Raw genomic sequence first — 8,619 nt, forward strand, 5'->3', positions numbered from 1 at the left:
GATTGTAGGGGGCAGTTAGCTTAGACACTGCGAACCGCTCAGGGAGTGCTCAAGTGCATTGAGAAGCGGTGTGGAAACAGCTATTGCTATTGCTATACAATGGACCAGATGGCCCTGCCTCCCTCCCTCCCTCCCTTTTCAGTCCCCGTTTTCTCATCTTCCCGTGGGAACTAGGGACCGGGAGGAGGCCCGTGCTCCCTTGCAGGAGGGCAGGCGGCTCCTGGCTGCTCTTGCCTTGGGCCCAGCCGGCATGCCTTGTTTCTCCTTGGGACCCTCTAGGGCCAGGATGGGGAGGCTGGGGGCAATGGGACGATCGCCTCAAAGCCACAGTTGGGATTTTTTAAATGTTTGCATCTTGTAGCCCCACTTCTGCACTGACCCTCCTCCCTCCCCAGTCCTGGCTATGTGGCCCTTATGGTTAGTTATTTTTTCACAAGGGGTGTGTGTGTGTGTGTATGTGACTCCTCTGTCTTGGACTTTCCTGGCCTCTTTGCTCCCCCAGATTGGCCAGAGCTCCTCACCGCCATTGACACCGCAAAATGCAGGAGGGACGTGACCAAAGAAAAGCTCAAAACGCTCCTATAGATCCCTGCTTCTTCCTAGGTCCTGCTCCAAATGAAAGGCATTTGGGGAATTCCTTCTGGAGAGCAGGAGGTTGGGATGGAGGACGCGTCCTGGGAAAGCAGGACGCCTGGGCCCCCTGTGCTGCCTTGCCTGGCTGCCTGGCCCTTTGCTGTGGCTGGGAGGGGGAGGGAAGGCGCCAGTGGGCACGGTGCCAGGGCCAGGCACCCCAGCCGCACAGACTGCTGCAGAAGGCTGCAGAGAGAGAGAGAGAGAGAGAGAGAGGGAGAGAGAGGCATCCTCTCGTCAAAGGGAATTTCCTGATGATGCGAAATGCGGGGGAATCTCGGGGAGTCGCACGGCCAAGGCGGCTCTGCGCTGCCCCCTGGTGGCCACTGCGGAACAGGCAGCAGCAGCAGCAGCAGAGGGATGCTCCCCACTCCGCCCCAGGGCCGCCTGGCGTCCTCCTTTCCCAGGACACGTCCCCCATCCCAGCCTCCTTCTCTCCAGGAGGAACCCCCAAACGCCCTCCCTTGGGAGCAGGGCTAAGCAGTGTGGGTTTATATTCCTTAGGATTGTTTTCAGCTTTTCGTTGGCCATGTCCTACTATTTTCCTGTCCTCCATCCCAGCCTCCTCCTGTCTTCCTTCCACACTGCCCTCCATTCTGAGCAGGACTAAGAAGCGTCCATTTCCATTTCTAGGAATGGGGTTTTTATTTTATATTTAAAAAGCTTGTCCTTCTTGTCATGCATTTTTCTCCACTATGTCCTCCATTTTGCGATCAGGGTGATCAAAGACCTTCCTTTTCCAGGACGTGTCCTCCACTTCTGTCCAGGGGGGATTCCCCGACGTCCTCCATCCTGAGCAGGACTGAGAAGTGTGGATCCACTATATGGGTGTTTTGAGCTTTTTATGTGGTCAAACTATTCAAAATGGGCAGTGCCTGGTCCTCCTTGGGCCTCTCTGTCCACCCTGCCCCACTCCTTCACCCCTCTCAGGCCAGGGATCCCCCTCCCTCCTCTGCCAGGAGAAAGCCCCTCTGCTGCTTCCCAGGCAGGAGCTCCCTCCATCCATCTCTGGTCCTACCCCCCCCCCTTCCTTGGCACCGACCCAGGCGGGCATCCAGACGCAGTGAGATCGCACTGAGCCTGCGCAGCCACCTCTGCCAGTGCTTCCCCCGCAGTCTTCCTGGGAGACTGGCCGCGGAGGGGGGCGGAGGGGGTGCAGGGAGCCCGGGAAGCCTCCCCAGAGCAGCCCCTGGGAAGGGAAGCCCCTTGGAAGAGGAGGAGGAGGAGGAGGATGCCCAAGCCTCAGGGCACTGCAGGAGGGCGGCTCCCTCCCTCTTGGCATCAGGCAGGGGGGCTTCCCCGGGGGAGCTCTGCCTCCCCCCTCGCCCAAGTCCATAAATGCTAAACAACAACAACAACAACACAAACCCAAACAAACAAATACCAACAGCAACAGCCCTGGGGTACGGTAAAACTGCAGAAGACATGGATAAAACCCCAGAATATACAGTATGCAGAGAGAGACATCTTGCAGCACTTTGGAGACTGGTTGAAAGAAAGAAGCTGGCAGCAGGAGCTTTCCTAGGCTTCAGTCTACTTCTTCAGGTGTATTTGGTAGAGTGGAAAGCCAAGGACGGACCTATATATACACTAATGGCATATGTAGGTCTGTCCTAAATGCATCTGAGGAATTAGACTTATGTCTAGGAAAGCTCCTAGTGCCAACCTCTTTCTTTCAGTTGGTCTGAAAGGTGCTGCAAGATCTCTCTACAGACTGATTCTACAGACCATATGTTTAGTTCTCCCAGAATATACAGTGAAGTTATATTCCTTTTACAAGTGATCGTGGGTGTTCTTGAGTCATTGCATACATCTTGAGATAAACACTATTTTTAATCCTAAGTAATGCTACACTAGCGAGCCAGCCTGGGGTAGTGGTCTGAGTGTTGGATTAGGACTCAGGGTGACCAGCTGTCCTCCTTTTCCAGGACGTGTCCTACATTTCCACTTTCTGTCCAGGAGGAATTATAAAATGTGTTCCATTTGGAGCATGACTAAGAAACATGGATTTATATTTCTATGAGTGCTTTTAACTTTTCTTTGGTAATGTCCTACGTTTTTCTTGAATGCCCTACATTTTGCGGTGCCTTGTTGTCTTCTTTGCAGTCAGACCATCTATCCACCCCAATGATGCTGGAGACCAGGGTTCAAATCCTGGCTGGGCTATGGAAACCCACTGGGTGACCTTGGGCAAGAAGCCACACTCTCTCAGCCTTAGAGGATGGCAATGGCAACCCCCCCTCTGAAAAAACTTGCCAAGAAAACCTTAGGTTTGCCATAAGTCAGAAACAACTTGAAGGGAGGCAACAACAAAATGTTACACTATATAAGAAAGGTCCATGGTCCAAATGTATAATTCATAAATTGCATCACATTGCTTATACTCCAGTACATCAGTTGTAAAAGCAGAATTCGACGATATAGCAGTCTGTAGAATGAGTATGTGGGGAGGCCTTGTAGCACCTTGGGGGCTCACTGAAACTTGTAAAAGCAGTATAACTTCACAGTATATTCTGGGGTCCATCCAAGTCCCTAACAAAAACACCCCCACCCCGTCTCTTCCTCTGGGTCTATGGAGGGAGCGGTGGTGATGCCCCTGGCTTGCCCATGGCCAGAGGGGGACCAGAAGTCCTCCACATCACCAAGGAGGACAAAGGCACCGGAAAATGTAGGACCTTCGAGAAAAACAATGCAGGGACATGGCCAAATGAAAGCCCAAAACACTTAATCTAAATGCAAATCCCTGCTTCTTCTTAGTCCTGCTCCAAATGGAGGACCTTTTGGGATTTCTCCGGGACCGAAGGCTGCAAATGGAGGACGCGTCCTGGGAAAGGAGGCCGTGGCTGGCCATCCTGCAATGCCAGGCAGCTCCCTTACAATGAGATGCTGATCAGGTCTGAGCAGCAGCATCCTCCCCTTGTCTTCCTGCGCATGCTCAGGGTTTCCTGTTGTCCTTTCTTGCTTGCTGCTCTATTCCTATTAGTTTACTTCTTTGTTGTTAAGCGTGCCCTCCCTGGCAGCCACGTCACTCTGCGGGCTCCGGAGGCTCCCTTTGGCCCCCTCCCTCCCTCCGACTCAGGGACCAAGGCCCAGGGATGGCGGAGAACCGCAGCCAGCAGATGGTTTGGGAAGGAGGGCTTCCTTGGCTGCCTGGAAAGGGCTCCAGCCTCAGAAGGGGACCAGGCAGCAGAAGCACCAACAAGGGAAGCAACAGCCATGCCCTCGGTGAAAAACTCATTCCAAAAATCAATCAATCACTCAGTCGAGGACCAGTTAGGCGGAGAGCATCTAAGGCTGCAGCCGCACTGCAGAAGTAATCCAGTTTGACACCACTTTAACTGCCCTGGCTCCATGCTGTGCAATTCTGGGAACTGTAGTTTTTGTTAGACATTTAGACTTCTGTGTCAGAGAGCTCCGGTGCCACAATAAACTACAAATCTCAGCATTCCATAGGATGGAGCCACGACTGTTAAAGAGGTATCAAACTGCATTAATTCTGGAGTGTACTGGACCAGAAAGGAGTTAGGTGTGGGATCTAATACCACGTTAGCAGCATTCAAACTGAAGTCCGGTTTTGACTCTTAATGTTGCATCTGCAGTGCAGAAATTATCTGGTTTGACACCATTTTAACTGCCATGGCTCAATGCTATGGAATTCTGGGAATGGTAGTCTGTTGCTGCACCAGAGCTCTCTGACAGAGAAGGCTAAATGCCTCACAAAACTACAGCTCCCAGAATAGGATTCAGCCACATCAGTTATAGTGGTGTCAAACCAGATGATTTCTGCAGTGCAGATGCAGCCTAGGACTGGAATTCCTAACCCTGGGTCCCCAGATTATGTTGGATTACAACACCCAGGATCCCTGACCATTGGCCATGCTGGGTCGGGATTTGGACCACTGAACTCCAGCCACAGCTGGAAAGCCAAGTCAGATACACCATGTTATCCTCAATGCCATTTCCCTCCTCCGCCCCCAACATCCCACGGCTACTGCGCATGCAGCTTGGTGCCATTTTGGAGACCTTTAGCTCTCTGTGTGTGTGCATGTAGTTTTTTCAGGGTTCTTCAAGGCATGCTGACGTTGCCATCTTGTTTCTCCATGACCACATTTTGGCAACATAATCAGGGACATCCATCACTTTGGAGTGATTAGAAGAAGTAATCTGTTATAGTTTATTTAAAATATTTGTAGGCCATCCTTTACCTTACAAGCACAGCACAAAAGCACAAAACCCCAGAAAACAGTGAACATACAATTTAAAAAACCAAACAAACAGCACTTGCCTGGAAGACAGTGAAGACGTGTGGATTTTCAGACTAGCTGAGAACTGGTCAAATATCAAATCAAACAATGATGCTAAATGGAAGATACATAGACTGGGGAAGAAACCTTATCAGGAGGGCAGCCTAAGAACTAGGTAATGCCATAATTCCCTCTGATAGTGATAGGTCAAGATCAGCTATTTTAATAGCAATAGCTCAGTTATGGATGGTTTCCACAAGTGAAGTCGAAGGCTTTCATGGCCACATCCATAGTTTTTTGTGGGTTTTTTGGGCTATGTGGCCATGTGCTAGAAGAGTTTCTTCCTGACGTTTTGCCAGCATCTTCTCTGAAGATGCCAGCCACAGATGCTGGCGAAATGTCAGGAATAAACTCTTCTAGAACATGGTCACATAGCCCGTTTCCACAAGTGATTATATCTATGCTTTTTCATTGTGATTTCCCAAGCCTTGAGCAATCAATAGCTATCAAACTGATAGGAACAGTTAAATTGTCAGAAATTCATTATGAAATGAATGACACACAAAAAAGGGCTGGATTTGAATAAGAAAGAGCCCAAAGCCCCCTGCTTCGCTCCATTTTGATTCTCCAAACTATCAAATATGGAGGACCTGCCTGCTAGCCTCAAATCAGTGTATTGGTCCAAGGTTGTTGGGCATAAACTAGTTCTGGGGCAGATGAGGAAAAGGACTAGAGGCTGATGGAGAGGAATACTAAGGGGAAAATGTTAGCATTTCCTTATTCCATCTCCACCTCAGTTTGAACTGCAGAAAATGTCCTCAGTGGAACTGAGCTAAACCAGATTCTGTGCTTTGTCATACCATAGAGAAGAGAAGTCGAGGGTTTTTTTTTTGTATATATATTTTAAAATACCTCCCATTGACATAAATGGGGTAGTTTTGTGTGTATGCATACCTGGGTCTCTTTCACACTACACAGTCACACCCCTATGATTCCACTTCAGTTCCCATGGCAATGTTCTATGGAGTCCTGAGCTTTGCAGTTTAGGGAGGGAGTACTTAGAATTCTCAGCCAGAGAGCTCTAGTGCCTGATCAAACACTAGGATTCAATGGGATATTGCTATGGTAAGTAAAGTGGAACTATAGCACCATAATTATGTAATGTGGAAGGGACCTGTCAGTAGACCTAGATCAATTGATAGGATGTTGTTGTGGTTGTTGTTGTGTTCCTTAAAGTTGTTTCTGACTTATGGTAATTCTAAGGCAAACCTATCATAAGATTCGGTCAGAGTGGGTTTGCTGTCGCCTTTGTCTAGGCTGAGTTATTGTGACTTCTCAAGGTTCCCCAATGGGTTTACACTGCTGAGCAGGGATTTAAATTCTGGTCTCCAGAGTTGTAGGACAATATCAAACGACTGAAATTGGAAGTATAATCCAGTGTCATCCTGAATGGAATCATGTGTATTCACGTTATTGCGCAAAAGGTTACCACACGCAATCGCTGGCAGTCTGAATGCACTCCGAACGCAATCACACGTCCATCCAGTTAAGTCAATTTGTTGAACTAACGAAGTCACAAACCCTATTCCTAGGCAACTTCACACTCAGTGCACTGTTGTTTGGTGTGATGTTCATGTCTCCTTTGGTCCTGGTCCCCCCCCCCCAATCTGGAAGGGGGAGTTTCCCATGAAGCTATGCTGCAATTCTGCTTGTCCTTCAGCATTGCTGAGGGGGGGCTGCTGCCTGCATTTAATTAAGAGGCATGGACTGGGAGCTATTGGATAACCATTATATTCACGTTTGAACGTGACAAGAGTGAATATATTCTCCTTTTAACGTGAATAGAGCATGTTCTTTCAACCATTCTTCCCTCCGCCCCCCCCCCAACCTCTTTCCTCTCTCTCACTTGCCTAAGTATGCTATGCTCCAGTCTTCTGGAGTCTACTGAGCATGTGCAAGGAGGCCAATTCGCAATTCAGAACCCACTGATGTGATGGCTGACTTTGCACAGAATCTGAGTCGTGTTCGGGGAGGACTTTACAGCAAATTTAAGGTGTGATAAGGAATCACGTAATTGCAGGAATTTTTGAATTGACCTCTCTATCTTCTCTTTCAAAATTGAGAGCCTCCCATCCCCTTTGATAAACTCTGTAGTGTAGTTCAGCGTTCAAACAACTACATTGAAGCTTTCGATGGAGTATACTTGATTCCACTCCTTTCAAACGTTTTGCCTATATATTCAGATTGTGCCCCCAAACAGTTTAAAGCCAGTGGAAGTTTCCAATATTGACATAGTCTATTCTGATTCAGCAATGCTGTCATGTTGTTGTTGTTGTTGTTGTTGTGTACCTTCAAATCATTGTTGAATTATGGTGACCATAAGGCAAACCTATTACAGGGCTCTCTTGGCCGGCCAGTTCCTTGTGCCTTTCTCTGAGGCTGAGAGATTACGACTTGTCTAAAGTCACCTTGTGGTTTCCACTGCCAAGAGGGGATCTGAATCTTGTCTCTACAGAGTCCTAGTCCAAGACTCAAAGGACTACACCTTGCTGGCTCTCAATGCTGTCACAGTAGAGTGCAAGAATAACAAATTATGAATGACTGGAAATTAAGTAGAATTCACACAATGAAATTTGTTCTGTTTGGACTTCATTTCTTCATTTATAATCATGAAATGTATGGCAAACATTTGATGCCATGGTGTGAATCAGAATTTTCTAGTAACTTCTTCAAGAACAAATGTTTAATTTCAATGCTGCAGGCCTCAGCATATCTATTCCGTAATAATGTTACTAAAATAAAATGGGAATTTCCAGGACAATTAAGGTACAGTAGATGATGCTGCCAACTGTTTTTGTTTTCTTCTGATAGGTCCTCTCTGCTCATAACAGATGCTTGTATCTGATACTGCATTTTTTTTAACTTGGTGCATATTTGTTACACATCTATACAAAGTTTGGCAAATAATGCATAAAAACGTCAACTAGGTTAGACTCCTTAGTATTTGTCAAGTGGAAAGATCAGATTAGTCATTACATTTTCACCCTAGCAAAAAATAAATAAATAAAGAGTTTCTTATTTGCACTTAAGTGTCAATATGCATAACAACTTATTCTCCTGACAAATCTAAAGTAGACAGTGAATATGTCTGCTGACAAGACGGAAAACATAAGGATGCAACCCAGCTGTAGTCCTGATATTACATTAATCCTATTCCCCTTGCCTCAACTGTCCATTCCCACTTTGGCATTAGTAATGCAAGAATGTGAAATCTTTCACTAACTTAAAAATGATATATTTAAATTAATCTTACAGTCCATAAACCCCCAAAAGGTAGCAGTGTAAATATGCCAACTGTCGTGATAGCATCCAGCCACAAGAGGGCACCCTTCTCTGTGATTGAAGGTGGGGGAGAAACATAATAGTTAAAGAGGGCACAGATTTGCTGTCGCTGAAATCACACAGAAACATAGCTGAGCAGCTTGTAGTACTGCACTGTTGTTTTCGCATTCACAGTCAAAACTTAATAAGGCAGAGAAGTACCCTGATGGTTAGTCAGGGCTGAGAGCAGCTGATAGGACTGTTATTTCATAGATTTTTCTCACGCTGGCAAGAGATTTAACAGTTAAATCCTTCGGTGCAAAGGAATTTCTGAAGGCATATGATGAATTTCTGCTTCTGAAGCTGAGCAAATCTGGCTTGTAAGCTGCCAGAACAGGATAGAGTGGTTAGATCACAGCCGTAG

Source organism: Sceloporus occidentalis, unplaced genomic scaffold (genome assembly GCF_023333645.1).
Source record: "Sceloporus occidentalis isolate IW3139 unplaced genomic scaffold, rSceOcc1.0.p SCAF_1, whole genome shotgun sequence".
Taxonomy (NCBI): Eukaryota; Metazoa; Chordata; class Lepidosauria; order Squamata; family Phrynosomatidae; genus Sceloporus; species Sceloporus occidentalis.